This window comes from Pygoscelis adeliae, unplaced genomic scaffold (genome assembly GCF_000699105.1).
Source record: "Pygoscelis adeliae isolate BGI_AS28 unplaced genomic scaffold, ASM69910v1 Scaffold65, whole genome shotgun sequence".
Lineage (NCBI taxonomy): Eukaryota > Metazoa > Chordata > Aves > Sphenisciformes > Spheniscidae > Pygoscelis > Pygoscelis adeliae.
The window spans coordinates 1,376,108-1,398,079 of NW_008824864.1; the positions used below are offsets into that span (position 1 = coordinate 1,376,108).

The following is a 21,972-nucleotide window of genomic DNA, read 5'->3' on the forward strand; positions in this document are numbered from 1 at the left end:
ATTCTAGTTTTTATCAATTCCGCATTCCAGGAAAGCTGTGTCTTTGTCAGACAACACAGTAGCAGAACTTCTCCAGATGGTAGATGCAGAGCGTAGAGGCAGAGAATTCGTCTCATTAATACTCCTTGAATATCTATACTGTTTAAAAATGTTGAGCCATTTTTCAGAGGCCATCAAAGGACAGGGGCTCTAAAGTTATTGTCACTTCCCAGAGTGTTACAGACCTCTTTGGCAATCCATTCTGAGATCTGCAAAGGCACCAAAACACTTCTGGCAACTGAAGGAGTGAGCACCTTTAGATAAGTTTGAAAATCCTACCCATGATGCTGGTTTTTCCTCTCTGTTTCCACAAGTGATGACTCACTGAAAGGAATTGAACACGTTTGTGTTCTTTCTCGAACTCACATTTTGGCTAAGTCATCACTGTGAGATTTCACTATCTGTATAGGAGGTGCAGATCCACAAGAAAATTTCACTGATATTATTGTGATCACCACAAACATTTTCTCATCGATAACAAAAAGGAGTCAATACACATTATTTGTAGTGCTTACACATGGTCATGTAAACACTTATTGAGAATTAAGATGGTCACATTTTGATTTAGCTGAAGCTGATTCTACGTGGTCTTATGTAAAACCAAATAAGGATCTGTGATCAAAAAGTAGTTTATGGATAACTTTTATTAGCAAAATCAGTATCATGGTTTACATAAAGAAGCCCAAATACATGATCTACCATACCATGAGCAAAACCCACTGTTAGTATCCCTCTGGAGGTGAAGAGTGAGTGGGTTCACACCTTTCCCAAACACTGTTCAGGCTACCCATAGACCACTTGATCACTGTCTACATCAATCATGAGTCTACCAGATCTGCACCTAGCAATATCATTTACAGCTATATTCATGTAAACCTTTACTACAGATATTCTGCAGCTAGGAGAATAGTGGCAAGCAATAACCTAGCTTTCCCTAGGTTTTATTTTTAGTTTTTGTGACACAGATGAGTGAAATGCTCAGTTAAGACAAATATCTAAATATATTTTTGCCCATACATGAATAAACCCAGGGAACCTTGGGTACACGAGCTGTCTTCACCTCCCACAGCCGCTCCCACAACAAATATGGTCTTTCAGTTTTTACAGTGTACTCAACAGTATCATTGAGACAAAGATAATTAGTACTATCATTCCCATTTCACAGGTAGAAAAGTAGCTTTAGAAAGCTGCATTCTTCTTTTACTTCAGAACCACTAAACGCACTCTAGCTACCCAAGGTCAAAACTACAATGAAGGCGAAACAAGCAAACAAAAAACTTCAGCCGTGCTACTAGGAGTCACCTTCAGCAAATACGTCTCAGACTAAAACTAACATGTTTTGTCTTTACTGGTATAACATTGTGGCAGCTACATGTTCATCAGTAATGCTACAGTAAAAAAATGAAGTTAGTTTTAACAGCGTAAACAAGTCCTAAATGTCTTTCCCAAACTTATAAAGTCAATTCCCAGGGGAGTTAGGAACTGAACACAGGTTACTGACCTTAACCACTGGACACTCATTTCTGACTAGTTGAACACTGAGAAGAAATCCTGCAAAATTTCTGGGAACTGTCAGCTTTCAGTTGACCTCAAGCAGTACTTGAAGTCATGAGCATTCGGAAAGCCACAAATACAGTCTGCATGATGCTAAAAGCCAGTTCTGATAAGACTGTAGATGTTTCTTTGCAACATCTTTTCTAAAACTATATGAAAAACAAGATTTTAAATTTATTGTTCGTTATTCATTTAGTTATGGTAGATTTTTAATTATTATTGTTATTGCAATAACATCTGGAGGCCTTCATCAGGATCTGGCCTCACTGCCCCAAGACTGTGTAAGATGCAACTTTTTCAGAGTTACAGTGAATGAGACCCCACAGACTTCATCATGTAAGGGGAGAGGAAGTGGGGACATGCTTCTGGCATCTGGGGCTGGCAGGCAACCAAGATGCTCTGGGATTGTCCGATGGGCACATGTCCAGTCAGGAGAAGGGCCATAGCACTAGGCTGCAGCTGAAAATAAAATCTTCTCGTAAAGCTGCTTTCACACGCAACCCCATGAGGTGAAATACTCAGCTGCAATGCAGGCACATGACGTTTCTCCTGCTCCGTGACCTCAGTTAATCCAGTGTGTAGGTTCACAGAGCAGGAGAGAGGCCACAGCGGTGTTCGATAAAGACAGGATGTTTGGCCTTCCCTGCTCGGGAGTGATAGGACCCTCATGCTTAGTCCTCAAGATCTGACAGATCTCACGTACAGGCATGAAGACGTCAGTCTCCATCCCACAAAGCTCAGAATCCAACAGAAAATATTTAACACGTGGCTTAAGAAAACAAGGCAGGGAAGGGGAAAGGCTGACAAGAGAAAAGGGTATATTTATGTATGTAGCTGGGTGCTCAATTCACATACATGCCCTCAGGCAGTCTATACCAGCAAACACAGCAGTCAGTTGTAATTGTAAATATATATTTTTGCTTACTCAAACTGTAAACAGTGATGACAGCTGGGAGAAGAGCAAAGATGGGTAGAAGGGAGGAGAGGAGAGATTTTTTTTTTTAAACTTCTCATGAAGAAATAAATTTGTCAATCTCAGAACTGGTGAAAAAGTGCACTGGCATGAAACCATAAAACAGTTCCTGCATGACACATGCTGACAATCAGGGTTTGTTGGTTTTTTTTCACTGAATGATATTGTTTCACAAAGCATTTGAACATTTTCAATTAAGGGCCAGATCCTCACAGTGATGCAAACCAGAGTAATGACACCAGTCAGTGATGCTGTACTATAGAAGGTCTGGCCATCTAGGCAAAATTCAGATGCCAGTATTGTTAGACAAAAAGGACTTCCAAGGCTTTTAAATACTTTTCCCTTGCGTCTTTTGGAGAATATTGTTCATTCTTGTGATTCCACTGTAATGATATTATCCTGCAGGTCATTGACTTGCTAGTATCTAGCAATCAGATGAGATCCTCACTTTGTAACAACCACACCATACATCCCAGTCTTCCCGAATTCCTGAAAACATTTTGAATCAGAAAAGTCCAATCAATTAAATTCAAACCGTGTGGAAGAAAAGCCTATTCATTTCAAACAATTAAACAATTTGTGTTTCTAAACATATTTTTTGTTTGTTTATTTCTTTTAAAGTTCAAGTCAAGCAAGCTGTTTTGATCTGTTGAACGCAAAATATTTTCAGATGGTCAGCTTGTAAACTTTTTGACATTGACTCATGTTTTTTCTTGCTGAATTCATGACTTTTAAGTCTTTGAGACTCCCTAAGCTTTTGGGATTCCTCTCCCCAATTTTAAACAGTCCTTCAAAACCCATTTTGTTTCATCTTTGTAACTGAAACATTCTCCAGTGATTTAAAGCATTTTTGACCTTTTGCAATCCGAAGACTTAGTTTTAAGAAGAAGTTACCATTTGCTTTTTTTAATTTGTTCTATGTGTTTAATCTTGTTTCCTTCTCTATGTACGATTCTACTCAATATAGGTTCCTACACTCTCCTCATCAGCAGAGTATGTGACTGCACTTCAATTTGGTGGGATTTTTTTGAAAATTTATTTTATTTCAAATGCATATTTTACTCTTTTTTTTTATGTTAAAGAAGACTGGACTGTGAAGTAAGCTTTTTTCTGGGCTTAAACAGGCTGACAGGGTCCTGCAGTCTACACAGAAAAGTTAGCATTGTGGTAGACATTTCTACTGAGTGTGAAGAGAGGATTTCTCAGCCCTTCGTGAAGTGCTTTGAATCAAATGTCCTGTAGAAACAAATCAAGATAATGATATAGAACAGAAATACCCAAAAAGCAATTTGTGCAGGGTCTGATTATTACATCATTCAAGCTGGAATGAAAGTGCTAAATCAAAGGACAGGCTCTCCGTAACATGGCATGCTGAGTTCAAAACTGAGATCCTGACATAAATTTTGGCTTCTTGATCTTTATTTATGCCAGAGAGCCTATTTGCACTCAAATGCAAGATGTGCACTATTCCTGAACACTACAGAAGTGGTGCATCTGAAATGATATTTGAGGGGATGTCAGACTGCCGCTCTCTCACTACCAGAAAAATTCTAATAGAAGTAACTAAAATCCTAACACAAATTTCTTCTGTACAGCTTAAATAACACCATCTCAGCTTTGTAGAGCTCTAAGTTACTATATATCAGCTCAAGAACTGGAGTGGAGGTATAAACCTCAATTGTTCCCTGCTAATTTGCTTCATTTTCTGCATTCAAAGCCTGGTCTCCTTTGCCCACCTGGGCTAAGGTTTTCAGGAGCTTCTCTGGAGTCAAAGAGTACCTGCTTAGCCACATAGGAAGAGGGGCCTATGTTTTGCAGTTCCTATCGCTCCCTCTGGAAGCCATTATGCAGAGATGGCAGACAGGAACGTTTGCTACCGTTGCTCAGGACTGTTGGTGGAGTAGGTATCAGGAGGAACCGGGGCCGTGGCAGAGAGAATGAAAGAACAGTTGTGTGCTACAGAGACCCAGAGGCTACAGCAATGATAATGGGGCAAAAACCAGAAGTGTTTCTCCATGTCTTAGGAACATATAGCCCATCTCAATTTCTGTCAATCTCTGTAATACATGAGGCTTATGTAGTAATATAGTCTGTGTGTCTGTTCATAAGTCCCTCACAATAAGTTTTGAGCTTGGCCATTGTTGAGAGAGGATCTTAAGGTGTTTTGCCTTTATGAAGGTCATGGAAACAGATGGCTAGAGAGAAAAGATGGAAGTGCTATGTCAGAGCTCCCACTGAGGGAGGTCCAGCCAAGAAAGAGAAACTTGTAGACATCGGTACCAGACAATCCACACAGCATAAAAAGTTAAGAACATCCAAACTGCAGCAGGAGTTTCAGTTGCAGTTTGACTTTTTAGGAGACCAAAGAATCCAACCACAAGACAATAAGCTACAGTAAAACAAATTTCATTATTGGTACTACTTAAGGAAGTGTACTCTTGCAGACTGAATTTAGCATTCAAGAGTTCAATGTACAAGAACTCAGCAGGTCCAAACACAGAAGTTGCTCTGGCTACTGCTTATATCGACTCATTTCAGTCCAACTCTCTGTCATACCACAGGCCTCCTGTGGACCTCAGGCAGGTCAGCTTGTCTCTTTGCCAGACAGTTTTTCACCTGCAAAACAGGAATAATTGGAACACAGTTCAGTTCCATGGGAATATCATGAAAGTAAATACTATAAAGATACCAAATCACAAGTTTTATAAAGTTGAGGAGAGCAGAAGGGGTTGTCTAGAGCCACAATTCTGCCAGCTTTCATTGCCTCTGCCAACAAAGCTCTCTAATGGGATGACAGCACATGACAAGAAAAGGTATTTAGCTACCAACAGAGCCATGCCCTTTCCCAAGCATAAGCTGTATAAAACAAGGACTTTGCAGCAGCATATCTGTGTGAATGCTGTACAGGTAGAGCTTGTTTTACAGAGACTTTTATTTTAAAAACAAAATAACTATGCAGGAAAAGCTCTAGTGTAGATCTGGCCCGGACCTACAGTTGAGTGTTTGATGTTGACCCCATTAGCCCAGTACAGTACTCCTTGTAGGCAACAACCACCAGAGGCATGAACATGCTTTGTATAGGTATAGCTACCTTCCACAAGCAAAGTAGACTAAAAGAGTAAAAATCCATTTTTGCCAGGAAAATTCAGAGAGTCTTCTGCCCATATGGCAAGGAGAAGTAGTGCAGTCCCTGACTGATCCTGCTACAAAACAGTGCATCTTTGAGATAAGCTTAGTCAAAATTTCATAGCTGAACTGGTGCAACTTTTCTATGTGGTCCATTTTAAAATTGTTTCTTTGGCCTTTTTTCCACCTGTAGAACACGCACAAGCTAAACTGATTGATAGCAAGCAGATTAACACACTGAAAGGACAGTCGTCAGGATTATAAATTTGAATATTTGAAGAATGTGAATATTGGGAGACCAGAATCAGAAAGAGAGGGGGCCCCTCTTTTGTCACTCGTGCTTGGTTTGCACAAGTTTGCATCAGCTGCAGTGGAGTTTCCCCCAGTCTAAACTAGCGTTAGAGGTGAGGCACAGGGAACATCAGGAGTCCACAGTGAGAATTTTTTAATTAGCTAGTGAACTGAACAGTCTGGACAATTTTTAAGTGCATACATTTCTTACACAGAAGCCTGATGGGAAGGCATAAAGAAAATAATGCTTCTGAAGATGCTAAATGCAATTTATTCCAAGAAAAAAGTATCAAAGGAATATTTGCCCAGGAAGAAATCTATGTTGTATGCAAAGCATAGAAAAATACTTGGGAAGCCACTGTTAACCAAAAAAAAATCCTCTTTGGCATCTACTCCAGAGAATAGCAACCAAGAAAAAAGAAGAAAATAAGCTTCTGTGTTGCATTACTTTAAAAATTCTCTTGAATGAAAACAAGTAGTATAATAATGAACTGAGTCAGAGAGCACTGTTCAATTAGATGTAGAATTTAAGGGAGTTTATAATAGCAACACTTACAAAGAAAGACTTGGTTGCGCTTGTTGTTAGGGAAAGGGGAAAAAAGTTGTGGTGAGTTAAATGACATTTATAAAATAGGAGGGTCTAATCAAACTGATCCAGATTAGTCCTCCACAGCAGTAAGACCTTAAAATTAGGTCACGGGGATGAAAGAAGAATTTAGTCTAAACTATTTCATACAAAGGCTATGTGACATATGGAACACGTTACCCTAAAGAGTAACTAAAGCAAGGAGCATGAATGTTTTAATGAAAGAAAACAACAGGGAACTGCATAAGGAAATTTCCAGCCATGGAAGCTTCAAAAGGAGTACAATTCCTATTTATTTATGTATTTATTTAGGGTAGTCAACCATTTTCTGTGTTCTGAAGGGAAATTATGATAAGCATTATTTCTTCTTTCTCCCCTCCTAACTGTGGTGTTTGTGGGACTTAGTTTGTTTTGTTTTCATTAGAAGGGCTGCAATTTTGCCTTCCCAGAACACGAAGGACAAGAGCTAATAAAATGTTAATGGCTATGTATTTTCTTTCAGTATGTAATGGTTTAAAATAAAAGAGAATTGAGAGACCATTGTCTTTATACTGTGAATAAAACTCTCTTTTCCACTGCCAAAAATTTCACGTTAGGAAGAAGGCAGTGAAATTACAATATATTTTTGTGGCATGATACTTGCATTTTAAGGTATTTCTTTGACAAACTAGCCCCCTTGCAGTAATGTTATTTTCTTCCTTTCACATAGCTGTAGACCATCTGAGCCAGCAAAACATATGACTCCAAGTTTCACAGCATGGACTCGTGTTTTTCCCAAATTTAAGGGAAGGGAAAGGAAAGAATTTGAAGAAAAGCTGATCTTGGTTTCAGCTTGTTCATAGAACACAGAAAAGAGGACAAGAAGATAGTTTGGTTTTACCACCTTGTTGTTCAGAAATTTTCATGTGCTTCCTTCCTTCACTTTTGTTAGAGATCTGACATGGAAAGATCTTCTAAACACAGTCACATTTTCTTCTAACTTGTACCAAGGTAAATCTGAAGTAGCACCACTCAAGTCAATAGCGTTCTTTTAAGTCTGAACAAGCAACTAAATCATAAGACACAGCATTGTTTCTTAAATTCCTCCAATTTATTTGGAATCATGTTGACTGTGAGCATTAACACTGGACCCATTCCCTATTGGATTTCCTCATAACAGCTTACCAGTACTGACATTAGCTTAATAGAAAACTGAGCCAGCTCAGACACTATGCCAGATTATGACCTCAGTTATATGCAACTCTCTCTTCAGTCGCCTGCTTTCTGCGTGGCCAAAAGCAGAATTTGGCCTTGAGCTTTAATTTTTAAGAGTTGCATATACACAATTGTCTCCAAGCATAATACCAATTAATAATTTAAAGTGGGAATAAATATTCTTTGCCATTTTCCTCAATTTCTAGCAGTACCAAAATATTTGTCTTAGCTTTTCTAAATAACTTTAGCACAATATTTTGCTTGTAAATCCAACCTCTGCACATACACTTGAGTCCCACAGTCTGGATGATCTGATTCCCCCAGTCTTGACCTGCCAGGTTCTCTTCTGCTTTCCACTCACCTACGTTTTAATTGAAGCTATACCGAAAGTTTGAAATCGCAAACTGTACCCCCATATGTATGTTAACAAGAAAGAGGCCTTCATTACATGGTCAAGGAAGACATTTCTGAGGCTTGATGTGCTTTCAGCCAAAAGATGTAGGTTTAGGGTGAGATGATGGGAGAATGGGACAGAAAAGACGTATGTGTGTGCTTTTGCCTTTTTCTGGGAGGGCACAGGAGATATTTCCTGAATATGTGCAGGTTTCCCATCAGTGCCAGCCACAGGAAAAGTTGCCTTGCATTGGAAAAGCCCTTTAATCCTGCTTGTAGCTCAGCAAAGCTCTTTGTGTTCCCATTGTCAAAAAGGCCTGAGAATTTATTATCCCCTGTACATCCAGTTATCCCAAGATGTTGACTGACCTCTCACCTCTAGTAAAAAGTTTCCTCATATGCTTGCCTCCCAAAAGTTCCTAAGGATGTGATCGCTTTGTTTTGTTTTTGCAATGGGCTCCCTTCCATATTTTCCAGTAACATACTGAGATCAGGTTAGGAAGATGCCGGTCTTCCACATGTTTCAGTGAACATGCTCCCCTGCTTTCCAGCACTGGTAATATCCCATATCATTTTAACATAGGCCTTTAACTCGGAATCTGTGCAGAATACACTTGCTAGGTTAAACTCACCACACATTGTCAGGGGACAATGCCTAGTCAGACAGGAATATAAGAGGGAGGAGTGTCCCTCCCTCTCCCCCCCCAGCATTGTTCTCATGAGTGTTCAAGTTCAGCTTGCTCAGTGCAACTCTGCCTGCAGCAAGGAGAGCAGGGGCTGCTCACCCAATACTCCCTGCTGAGAGGAAGTGGGTGGAGAGGGGGTGTTAAGCTGACAGAAGTGCAGAAAGCCCAAGCTTCACCCCACTCCCCTTCCTTGCTAGCCAAAGTAGCTGGCTGGGAGCATGGGAGAGTAAACTGCTCCATGGAAAAAAAAAAAAAAAAAAAAAAAGAAAAAAAGGAAAGAAGGATGAAGTAATTGACTTTTGTAGCAGAGCAAAGGGAGTGCGTGTGGTGGTGGAGGGAAGATAGGGAGGAACTGTGACTCTGACTCACAATATATTGTGTACTCTGCTCATGGGGAGATGCAGCTGTGCATCTCCCCTTGTATAGGCTACACTGTAAGGTTACACTGTCGTCCAAAGTAAGCATCCCTAATTCTCCCACTTCCTGAAGCACAACAGTATTTGGCTCCTTTTTAATCAGGGATTTCTACTGTGCAAATTGAACTCTAGGACCAAGCTTTTCCTATGTGCAGAATTAAAAATCTCTCCCTTGATTGTTTTGTTGGTTCCTGGGGAAAACTACTGAACTGTTACAGCTGATTTACATTGGCCTGCTCCTTTTTTAAGGCTGATTCCAAGTTACTCTTAATTTCTCAAGGCACCTGAGATCTTCTACATGAGCCAGCCATGGACACCTTTGGCAATGTTTTCCACATCCTTTTCCCTCCCTCTGCTTGCTTCCCAGTTACTTCTGACTTCACTAGAGTGAGGACTGTTTCCCTTTGCTACCACTTCAATAGGAAGAAATATGGCATGGAAGTATTTCTGATTTTGGCCAACTGACTCAATGGACTTTGCTTGGGGCCAGCAGTATTGGGAAGAACTAGAAGGAAGAGGCTAGTCCAGTGGGTAGAACCAACCACAGCCTAGACCTAACGACAGGAAAGTCTGAATTCCCACTCTCTCATTCTCTTCTCACATGACCTTGGGCTTGCATAACCTTGGAAAAGTCACATAACCTGTCTGGGCTTTAGTTTCCAAACTGATCTCTCACAAAAGGAGTAAACTCCTGCAGCAGCATCTCCATAGCTCATATCTAACCTGTGAGTTGATTATCTAATGATGTAACTAACCTTTGTGGTGATCAGATGTCAGTAGGATTCTTTCATGAAATGTATAAAGTGTGCATACAAGAAAAGGTGAAAAAAGTCTATTAAAAAAATTACTGTTTCTATTCCTAGTTCACATACTCTGAGAGCTACTTTATTCCTGCCCTTCTATAGATAAAATTTGTCATAACCAGAATTTCTTCAGTAAGAAGAAATTTTCTAAAAAGACATTCTAGTTATTGACTGTATAAGGAGAGGCAAGGCCAGCTGCTGTACATCTCATTTGTCTCCTTCCCATGCCCAGTTTAAAACATTGCTTTTCTATTAAATATCTGGAGATCATATGCCTGGCAAGAGACAGCATGTGTTGAAGTACTCCCAGTTCTAAAATTCTTCTTTCAAAGATTTTTGGCAAGAAGGAGGTGGGAGGCATTGTGTATCAACAGCAAAATGGCATCTGGATCAAAAGATAAGAAAAGCACGGTGGTTTCCAAAAACCAAGGCAGTTTTCAGATGAGTTTTGGACCTGGCAGAGGTGCAGAGCCTGCATTAGCGCAATAGGAGAACACGAAGATCACGCTTTGACTTTGGAAAGTAGGGCTTAATTCTGCAAATTAGCAGACACTTTGGATGCAGTTTAGCAGAGCATTCAACCATGAGCTTAAGGAGTGAACAATCTACATTTCAGTGGGACAACTCACCAGCTTAAAAAAATACACTCTGCTAGACCGGGGCCAGAATACTCTCACCATCCTTGAGCATTAACCCCTACATATAGTTGACCTCAGAGCAAAGTGTTAACTGAAAGTTAAAATTAGAAAACTTCGGTGTCTCAAGGAGAACTGCATACTGGAAATTTCATCCACATGAACATTGATGAACTAGGGGACTCACAAGCAAAGTTCCACTTCAGGCAAATTTTTACAAGGAAAAAATGCAGAGTAGCTAGATTTACCGGAACAGTCTTTACCCTCAGGACAGGCCTACATATAAACAATTTGCTATAAAGTAATGCCAATTAGTAGAATGACTTTTTTCTCTAAATGGGCAATGGCTTTTTTAAAGATTCAGATGCAATGGGAAAAAGCACAACAGTCTTTCATGGGCACACATTGTATTTGTGAGCTCTTCTTCATAAGAAGGATTCAGGGATCTCACCGTGCAGCTGGGAGCAGTTCTAGGAGAGCCATCATGACTTCAGTGTGAAACTGAGCAAGGTTGTTGGGAGAGGTGACCTCTCATATTAGACCAGCTTATTTAGCTTCTCAGAAAAGACTTTTAGGCATACAAGCTCTTTTTAATGCAAAGAAACAAACTTCTAACCTTACATTTCCCCCCAAAACCCTTACCTGTATTTTACCAGAAATACAAGACTGTTTTTCTCTGAGAATGGCCTTAAAAATATAATATTAAGCTGGTTGTGAGCAAGCTACTGCACCTGTGCAAAGACCATGGAAAAGGTATCAATTATATACTGCAATGCTAATTTCTTATTATGGTCCTGATGCAAACAATTCAGTTGCATGCTACATGTATGATAAAATAAGGATCAAACATCAACTGTCTTTAGTCATATTGTCATTCTCTCACACCCCTTACTGTGCAAAAACTTTGTCCAATTCATGCTGAATTCAATGAAGCCCTACTGGTGGTTTTAAAGTATTTGGATCAGGCCTGGAGTCCTGTTCTTGAGAACTCTGCATCAGATATTTGCACCCGCCTGTCTAACAAGACTTTTCTATTTAGAGGTTTGTGAACCTTTGAGTAACAGGGAGAGACAATTCAGAAAGCGAACTTTGATTCACGAAGTGGTCATGGATGCATTTCTGTATGGCTTTAAAGAAACATGGAGTCATGGGCTTTTGCAAAGCAAACACAGGTGCCGTTTTGGCTGAAATGAAACTGGGCTTCCCCGCCAAACCTCTTGCGCCATGGCTCGCCACAATCCCAATCCCATGGAGCACACCCGGGGTGGCAGTGCATTGCGTATGGAGGCGCGGCAAGGCTTATACCTGGTGCTTGGGAGAAACTCGCAAGCAATAGCGCTGTTTCTTCTAAGCAAATGGTACCTTAAAAATTTGACCGGGCCTCTTAAGAGGCAGTGTTGCCCTAAAAGCGTTCCTACTCTCAAGGCAAACATCTGTATTCAAGTGTCACAATAGAGCTGTCAGAAAACCAAAGAAATGTTCTTTTTTCAACAGAAATATCTCAGATTGTCTTCAGGATTTTTTTTTTTATTCAAACCAAACAAAATCTCATTTCATTTCTAACTAGCATTCCCTATTGCTGTATTTCTGTTTCCTTACGGGTGTGAGGTCTGTCTGTACCCATAAACTAGGTTTAGGGATGCAAGATTTCTCATACTGAGACTAACACTTTTGAAGCTGTAACCCTTGTTTTCTTCTGTTTGTTTGCTTGCTTGATTTCACTGTTTTCCTTGCTTCATAAAAGAAAAAAGAAATTGGGAGGTATTAAAAAAGATGGAAGAGGAAGTTTTCAGTTTCTAAACCAAAACAAAATAGAAACCCTTTTGTTTTCAATGTAAAATCCAGCAAAATAATTATCCTGAAATTCACAGTTTGAAACAGTTTTCCCCTTGAGTTTCTTAACATCAGAAAAATAGCATTTTAAAAATCTCTCAATTTTTTCCTACAATTTTTTCTTTCTACAAAATGAGTTGTCCAGTGGGAACGTAAATGTAAAAACACGTCAGACCATCCTACATCACAGGGTCTCTAGAAGGCTGCTCTTTTATAGCCAAACAGGAGAGGGGCAAAATTCTGATGATCTGAGAGTTGTTTCACTTTCTCCTCCTGCTACAAAGTTAGATAAAACCCACCTCTGGCATTTAAAAATAGAATGACTAGAGCAATCTGTTATAAATGTGGACCACTTCGCCTTAACCCTTTCCATGGCTTCTCTTGCTCTTTCCAGAAACATACAACAAATATAGTCATGCCTCTGATATATCCAGAGGCCAGGCTTGAACCCCACCCAGAATTGTGGGGAGGTGAAAGAAGTGAGTTTCATCTGCAGGACTGCTCTCAATTTTAATTATGGAGAGCTGAAGCCCTCAAAGCATCTCTCTGACAAAAATAAGAGGAACTGCAACTATTGCCCAACTTTAATACAAAACAATTAATCAGCCCTGGTTGAGCCAAAGTAGGTCCAGGTTGACTTGAAAGGTTAATGGATCTTCAAACTGTTTTTAAAAAAGACTTAGATGGAGTTTCAAGGCTGCAACGAAACATGAAACCAAGCCTCTTTGGTGTGGTTTTGGGCTTGTTACAAACATCTTGCAGAGCTTGAAAACTGCTTTTGATGATCAGTTTAACTTCCCTTTCCTTAGTATAATCCCATTTTTCCTGATTGCACTCCTTTGCCTCACCCTAAAGTGAATGCTCTCTTTCACCAACGCTTACGCTTTCCAGATATTTACACTGGGTTTGCTGTCATGCCTTTGCTGTCAGCTAATAGCAAAGGCTTACATGTTCAAGGCAATTTCCTCAAAGACCAGTTATACAGACTTTCTAGTATTTTTTGCTGCTATTTCCTAATTTTCTTTTTGTATGACAACACCTTCCAACTTTCAAGCAGCTTTCCCAATTTTTCTGCTTTGCTATGAAAAGCAGCAATTCCTTCCTAGCTCTCCAATTCAATGCCTCAGTATTTGCATTTATTGAATACTGTGCCATTCCAAAGTTTTAGATCATTCCTGGGTCTGATCAGGTATTGTTCCTTTCTAAATTTCTTTTCCCCTCTGCATATCATTGCTCAGTATCATTATCCCCACCAGCATGCTAGCTTGTAATTTCTACCTTGACTTTCATTTTGTAATTTTCTGCCAATATTTTATGTCTCCATCTCCCCAGCAGAGATTGCATTTCTCTTTGCTCACTGCTGTTTTCATCCCCTCCAAATTCAGCCGCAAATTTAATTTGTTTGCAGCTTGGCCCTGCTGCTATTAACAAACAGAAATGAAAAGATTAGCTAACACATAAACAGTTTATCAGCTTAAATTATCCACTACCATGATTTAGTTCTGGTGCTTTCTATTATTCTGTTTGCAAATGACTTCTTAAAAAAAAAAAAAGAAAGAAAAAAGCAAGTGCAAAGCTCTGTGCAAATCTGTTTTTGTAAAATTAGCACAGGTCTAGTCAAGTCATTGGAATTTATTGATTTAGCTACGGATATGACCTTTAGATTTCTTGCTACTTTGGAGAGTTTTCAGAGCTACACAGTGAATAATACGTAGAAATACTTCATCTTTTGTGGAAATTGTTTACCCAGCTATGGCTTTAATTCTTTCTCATGATTAAGATGCGGCTGACTGCTCATCTCAGATGGCATTGTTTTTATTTCCTTGCATTTCATGCTTGTCATTGATCAATCAAACTTCCATACAGCATTACAGATGGACTTTCCTGATCCAGGCAGTGCAACAAGAAAACCCAGGGGCTGTTCCCCAACATGCAGCAGAATACCTGTATGACCTTGCAAACATCATCTGACTTCTGTGTATTCCAGTCTCTGCTATTTAAAATGGGAACAATGGCACTCTTCCTACTTTGTCGGTATTAACCAAGATAAATGTTTATGGAATGCTCAAATATCAGTGATGTGAGAATGGTAAAAGAAAACAGAGCATGATTTACACTGAGAACATTTATGGAAATATGGTTGTTAAGATGCCTCGTTACTCTCAAAACAGGCATCTCCCATGCAACATGCAGGGCATTGTACGGCAATGCTATTGTGCCTTGTGTGGAGAGAGGAAATCTTTACTTTTGCTCTCTTAGTAGGGCAACAACAGCCAGCTCTTTGAGGGAGAAACGAAAGGATGTCAGGGTATATATCTAGGGTAATAAAACCCCAACACCATTCCATAGAGATCCTTACTTTGCAGATGTGGAAAGTAATGAACAGAGATTTTGACTCGACCGAACTCTTCCAACAAATCAGAGAAATCAGGATCCCGGCCTCCCAAACCCTTGCCCTGACCTTTTCAACACACAGATTAATCAGTCAACTGGTTAATGCAAAATTACACTATGGCAGTCTGGGCAGAGACAGACAGGTGTAAATATCATGTCACAAAAATATCAGTGAGGAAAGAAATTCAATTAGAAAAAGTCCTAGTTGTGACTGAGGAAAGCCTGCTTATTTCTGTAGTTGATTATAGACCTGGGGATGTAGCTAGTGCAGTTGATATTGTACTGTACATTATTAATAGTCGAGTCTCTTGGTGGGATTGCTAGAGGATGCTGGGGAGTGTCAAATGCCTCCAGGGGGGTCTCGAGTGCCCTGAACTCCAGACGATGTCAGTGTGGGGGGAGGAAGGTGCGGGGCCAAAACCTAAGAGAATTAACTTTGCACAAGGTGTGAGAAGCAGCTGCTGTTCCAAGTAGTGAGGTAAGCACAGACTAACCGCTCCTGACCTTTCTCTTGGAAACAGGCAGGTATGTGTAAGGAGATCACATTTTGATCTCCGAAAAGATATATTTGTGGAAAGATCAAATGTAGACACATATGCCATTGCAATCAGCTGTGTCTGAAATGAATGGACATTACCGCAGTTCTGCACAGTGCATTTAACCATGCAGAAAACGGATTGTTCCTTGCAGCAGATGTATTATCACAAAACTGTCCCTCAGAAAGATGTCACCAGTCAGGAAAGCTGTCCTCAATGACTAGTAGGGTCATGGTCACAATGGTAATCATAAATAGTAATGTAGATTTGTTCGAAGTGCAGATGAGTTTTTCATACTTGGGTGAACAGCTGTCTTGCTGTGCTTTGCTCAGCCAGTCATTTAAAGAGGAAAAGGAAATGTCAGTGACTCAGTAGGTTGAATTCCATTTCCATAAGAGATTAGGTGTATACTGTTCACTGGAGGCTATTGGAGCTCAGCGCTCAGATGTGTCTTCTCTTTTGAAAATGGCCTTGAGTAATGCATGATTAAAAGCAACTGACCTGCTACAGAGACTTAAGAAACTTTGGTGGCCTCATCCTCAGATATGGGGTGTAGCCGCACTCCCCAGCCCATCTGCAAGCAGAATGCATTAGTTTCAAGTTATGGTTTGGTTGGCCCCAAGGATGGGAGGGTTAGCACTTAGAGCTGCCATAACTCAGTCCCACTTGGTTTTGTCTCTGAATTCTTCAGCTTCTTAGTGGGTCTGGCACTTGTGAAAGCTTGAGCCTCAATCTGTATGTGTTGAAATTTCCGTACCTTGAGAAGTGGAAATGTTCAGGAGGGTCATAGCATCTCAAGGGGCATTAAGCACTCCACAGCAATCTACCTTAATAAATCCTTCTACAGGCACATATTGTACAAATAGTTGATTACTATTCTGAAATACAGTGCAAATTTTCATATGCAATTATTCCATACTCCCATCTTTCTGAATGTTCAGAATCCAGTCATATTTTTCTTTTGTCTATTATTCTGTACCTTTTCACTGTCCCCCTAAGCACAGATCACAAACGCTGCATTTCTTCTCAACGTCGCTATTAGGATGAGGGAATCAACAGGGCATTCTGCTACTTGTTGTTTCTGTGAGTTTGTGAAAACAGTGCTTAGCAAGCAATGAGAATAATTACACTGTCTTCTTTGGCAAAAGCCTGAGTAAGCTGTCAGCCACCACAAATGATCATTAGTTGCTCGGTCTGAAGAACAAAAGCTGCTCTTAAATTTTTCAGAAAGTGCCAAATACTTCAAGCTGACTTACATAAATCATGTCGGGTATTACAATGCTGAATGTAAAATTCACCAGTCAGTTTTCCTTCTATTCCAGTTCCTTTTAGCAATGACTTAAAAGTAAATACTTAGGCAGTATCTCACAGCACTAGAATTTCATTATTTTCACAGAACATATTAAATGACACTTTGCTCTTCAGCTGGGTAGACTGTTCAGAGACTGATCAAAACAAAGCAATACAGATTTTTTTTAAATCATCACAAACAAAACAAAACTAAACAAAGCTTTCCGACACTACAGAAAGTGTTGAGTCTGAAAAGAGCAGAAAGTGATTTGCCAGAGCCTATTGGGGATTTAATTTATGGATGGAAGCAATAGGTAAGCTTATTTACTTCTCCTAAATTTAGGCCTTCCCTGAGACACGTAGATTAGACAGCATTAATACCCTGCTAACACTGCAGTGATCGGCAGGAATACAAACCATTGAAATAGAGTAAAACTAAGCTACAGTTGAAAGATCAAACAACTTTGCGATGCATGAGCTTTTCTTTTCTATCATGTTTGTTTTACCTGCTGTGCCACAAATACCAGCAATCTCTAAGTCAAACTTGTTTAGCGCAAATTAACAGCTGGCTCTATATTACCAGGATATGCTGGTTTTCCTGCCATGCTGTGGTGTGTGCTCCCACAAACCCTCTGGACCATTCATAATGCCTAATTGTCACTTAGTTCTACTACTTGTTCCTTTAAGGATCTTTTTTTTCTTTTATTGCCATGTTTGCAATCATGTTTGAAAGCTGGGGTAGCATCTCTGAATAAGGGAGCACTACCACTATGCAAAGGGACCAACTCAAAGAGTCTAATATGTCTTCCTACCTTGATGTCCAGTGCTTTTCCAAATTGCACATAGCAGAATGTTTTCCAAGCACATTTAAAGGCTGATTTGACAGCCATGCACACTGTGCCCCCTTTTTAATTACCTCTAGCAAGAGCTCAAAGCATCAAAGGTGCGTCTCAACATCTAGAAGGGCACACAGAATAGCACAGCACAAAAGCAGAGCTGGTCCAAAGCTTCTCAGCACCTCAGGAAAAAGAGCTTTCTGGAATATGTCAGCAGCCCTTTGTGAGCTCCCAATATATGAAATAGAAAAGGAATTGGGTGATACAGGAGGAGAGAGACAGAAAATGGGGTGGATATCCCAGCAGCAAGACCGTGTCAGACTGCTAATGCCCACCCTAGGTACCCGCCTACTGTCCTTGTAGCACAGGCGCAAAGTGAGACGAGCAATCTACCATTATGTCTAGCCACTGAGTCCCCAGTCAAATGATGAGTTCGCCATAAACAAATAGGTCAACAAGGGATACTTTTTGATGTGAATCCAGAGAAAGTGCTGGATCAATTCTTCTGGATTCACACTATCTAAACTGTTCTACAACCACATGGCTTCTAGGACAGGTATGTAGTAGGTACTGCACAGTAAGATGATTATACTGGTTCAAATGGATGTGTCATTATATCTAATATATACTGAAGACCCATTTAAGTCATGTGCTGTCATATACCTTAACGCTGACTAGGCTGTGTGTCACAGCTGACCTGACAGCCCGTGGAAACACAAACTGAGCTCAGGTCCCACAGTTAATACTCTAGCACAATCAGATATCAGGCAGGAACGAAGTGGAAGCAGTCACCGATTATGCTCTTCTCTATTTGTATCTAATAACATTACTTCAGCTGATACTGGACTAGGGAACATGCTGCTGGGCTGTGCTCTTATTCTGAGCTCACCATGGAAATGCTTGCCAATGCCTGTTTGGGACCCAGACCCAGGCCCCAAATACAGTACTCTAGTCTGTACTTCCTGTAGGAGTGTAAATAGTATTCTGTCCATTTCTAGGACCATTCATCACACTTACTTGACTACAAACAGTCCACAAAGACAGCTAAAATGAACCTTTTCAGGGATTTACATGTGGAAAATTTCAAGAACCTCAAAGAACAACAAAAATATCTCACAATATGCAGCTAACTAGAAAAAGTTTGTCTTGAACAAAATTTTTCTTTCTACCTGAAATGAATAATTTTAATTTTAAGAATTTTTAATGAGAGAACAGAAAAATTCATGTGAAGGACTAAATTCTTGGGGGATTTTTATACCATTCTCCAAAAGCCTGAAGAAAGAGCTATTGCTACTCATGCTGGAGGAGCTTCTGCTAGGGTCCTGTGCCCCAGGAGCCGGGAAGTTAGGTCAGTCTTCTCTTAGACAGGATAGCTCTGTTGAAATCTTGCCTCTGAATGCAAGTCTCCTCTGTAGACAACTTACTTACTCATTATATAGTCGCCTGCTATACTGGGTAAGCACTTTTTCTGTTTTGTGAGTTATGTTGTGTAATTTTGAATCAGGTCCAGAAACATCAGAATAATTTGCTTTGAAAATATGAAAACATAAACATTTTGATTTTTCTCTCCTTTGTATTGGTTTAACAACAACAACAAAAAAAGAAAGTAAAAAGTACAAGTTACAAATTATCCTCAATTTAGACAGGCATAAAGTTCCATTTTGGGCAAAGAGCCATTTATCAAAAGCAATATTGCCCAGCCCTGCAAACCAATGCACTTTTAAGGTGTCTTATACTCAAAATAGAGCCAAGGCTATAAACCAGATGCAGTTTCCCAGTGATGTCCATTTCTCCTGGCTAGAATGGTGCCTTACACATATTCTGAGGTGCTGGACTTCACGGGCAGCCTGACAATTTCAAGTCATCAACTGGAATTTCTGAACATGCCACTTATGAACTTCCTAGGTGAACTGTCTTGGAGGAACTCCCTGAAAACTGTAATCTCATTAAGAGTTTGCATTTTCTTTCCAAATTTTGCACCCCAAAACATCCCAGAAAAATGTAAAGATTGGTTCTGAAACATTTTTTACTTTTGCAGCAAATAATTTGCCAAGTACAAATCAAACTACAAGTCAAATTTCAGAGTAGTTTAACACCCTTCCCACCAAATCCACAAGACATTTTACGTCAGCTTCAGAAAAATACATTTAAACTTTTTTTTCCACTAACGGGGTTCCTCCATGGATGAGAAAAATAGTTTATTTGAACTGCTCTAATTCTGAGGTCCCTAACCCTTCCTTTTTGTGTGCAACATGACATTAAAGAGAGTCTGCAGGAACTCCAGTCTTACTTTTCCCACCTCGTCACCTGCTCCAACTTGTGTATTTTGCTAGTGCCACTTAGTTTTGAAACTAAGCAGACCAGTGATTACATGCAGCTGCGTGTTGGCATGAATAATGCTTTCAGCTTTTGAGCTGAGCATTGTGAGAGCTTTGCTCACCATCCTATGGACTTGTATGTCATACTGCATGTGGGTTAGCCCTTCTGAGTGCTCTAAGAAATCTGCTGAATGACATCTGTTTTATAATATTTTTACTGTTTTTAAAAGCACATAATTTACTGAGGGAAGACCAAATTGCACAGGAAGAGCTCTTTTTATACAGCACGGTCTGGGCTCTGAGATCCATCTACATTAAGTTAGTATTTGTTTAGGTATGACAGTAATTGTATGGTAACTGAAAATCTTAGATTTTTTTTTTTCCAAAGCATAACATGGCTGCAAGCAACAGTCTAGTTTTAGGTGAACTCATACTGTGACAAACTGAGAATGGAGAAAACACATTTCTTGTCCATAAAAGGACAGATCACACATCCACAGAGGGTAGCTCTGATTTTGCTGCAGTTCCAAACTATGAAGTGGGGACTCACTGTTGCTAAAAGGAGTTTTGCTTAGAGAGGATAGAGGATTCTCCAGTAAAACGTTTTCATTTTTTTCTTTGCCTTCTTAAATAGAAAATGGTTTGCCTTCTTAAGCAGAAAACGGTTATTTGAAGAAGTGGAAAATTTTCTGTTTAAGAGGTCTGATTTCTCTGCAATTTCTTCTGGGAAAAACACAGAGTACCCAGAGCATCACTAGCAGGTTGAGGGAGGGGATCCTTCCCCTCAGCTCAGCACTGGTGAGGCCATATCTGGTGTTCTGTGTCCAGTTCTGGGCACCCCAGTACAAGAGAGACATGGACATACAGGAGTGAGTCCACAAAGGTGATTAAGGGACTGGGGCATCTGTCATTTGAGGAGAGGCTGAGAGAGCTGGGGCTGTTTGGCCCAGAGAAGAGAAGGCTCAGTGGGATCTTATCAAAGTGTAGAAATACCTGATAGGAGGGAGTAAAAAAGATGGAACCAGGATCTTCTCAGGGGTGTCCCAAGAAACGACAAGAGGCAATGGGCACAAACTGAGATATAGGAAATAATACTGAACCATGAGTTGGGGTTTTTTTTGTTTTGTTTTGTTTTGTTTTGTTTTTTACTGTGAGGGTGGTCAAACACTGGAACAGGTTGCCTAGAGGGGCTATGGAGTGTCCATCCATGGAGATATTCAAAACCTGACTGGGCACAGCCCTGTGCTAGCTGCTCTAGCTGACCCTACTTTGAACAGTGGGATTGGACTAGATGATCTCCTGAGGATCCTTCCATAGAACATCTGTTCTATGTCCTGTAACTCTGTGCCTTCATCCCAGAGTGCTAGTGGTCTGACACGTAGTGGACGTGTTTGCAGTGCAGGAGGATCAAGTTCAAGACTGTTTTGAGTCACTTGGAGCAGTACTACAGCCAGGGCTTCCCACATGGTATGAAAGTGCTCAAACATGAGTTTAATATTTTCTCCTTCAATCCACTACTTGTGCAACAACTTCATTAAAATAGGTGTGCTTTGAAGTGATGGTTTGCTTCCATGATTTAGTATTTTACATTGAAAATTAATTTCACTTGAATATAAGTGCAAATACAAAACATACAGGTATCCACAAAGAAATGAACACCTTCTTAGATGAATGCTCACAGTTCTTAACTACAAAAACAGGATGACAGAAAGATTTAGCCAGAAGTGACAAATGAGCTTCTAGAAGATACTCAGAAGCTAGAATTACAAGGGCACTACAAGAATCCATATGGACCAGTTCATGGCAAAATACAGTAGAAAAAGAAGCACAATTTTAGGTCCAGTTTTCAAAATCTTAATCTTAAGTTCATTTCAATATTTTTGAACAAGATTTGTCAGTTTCGGGGGCGGGGGGGGATGTCCCCCCATCTGTCCTTGAATATTTCTAACTACAACCAGTTTTGTTCCACTTCATATAAATGTAATGAAGGAATTTCATTAAAAGCAATAAAAAAAACAATCCCCAACCCTGCAAACAACCAGTACAAAATGGTCTGTGGATCCATCTGA

At 40.0% G+C, this 21,972-nt stretch overlaps 1 protein-coding gene across 1 annotated transcript in view; it reads left to right on the forward strand.

Moving 5' to 3' along the window:
* Positions 1 to 21,972, forward strand: part of NTF3 (neurotrophin 3) — a 52,500-nt gene that overhangs the window by 28,961 nt on the left and 1,567 nt on the right. The gene's annotated exons all lie outside the window — the stretch shown is intronic.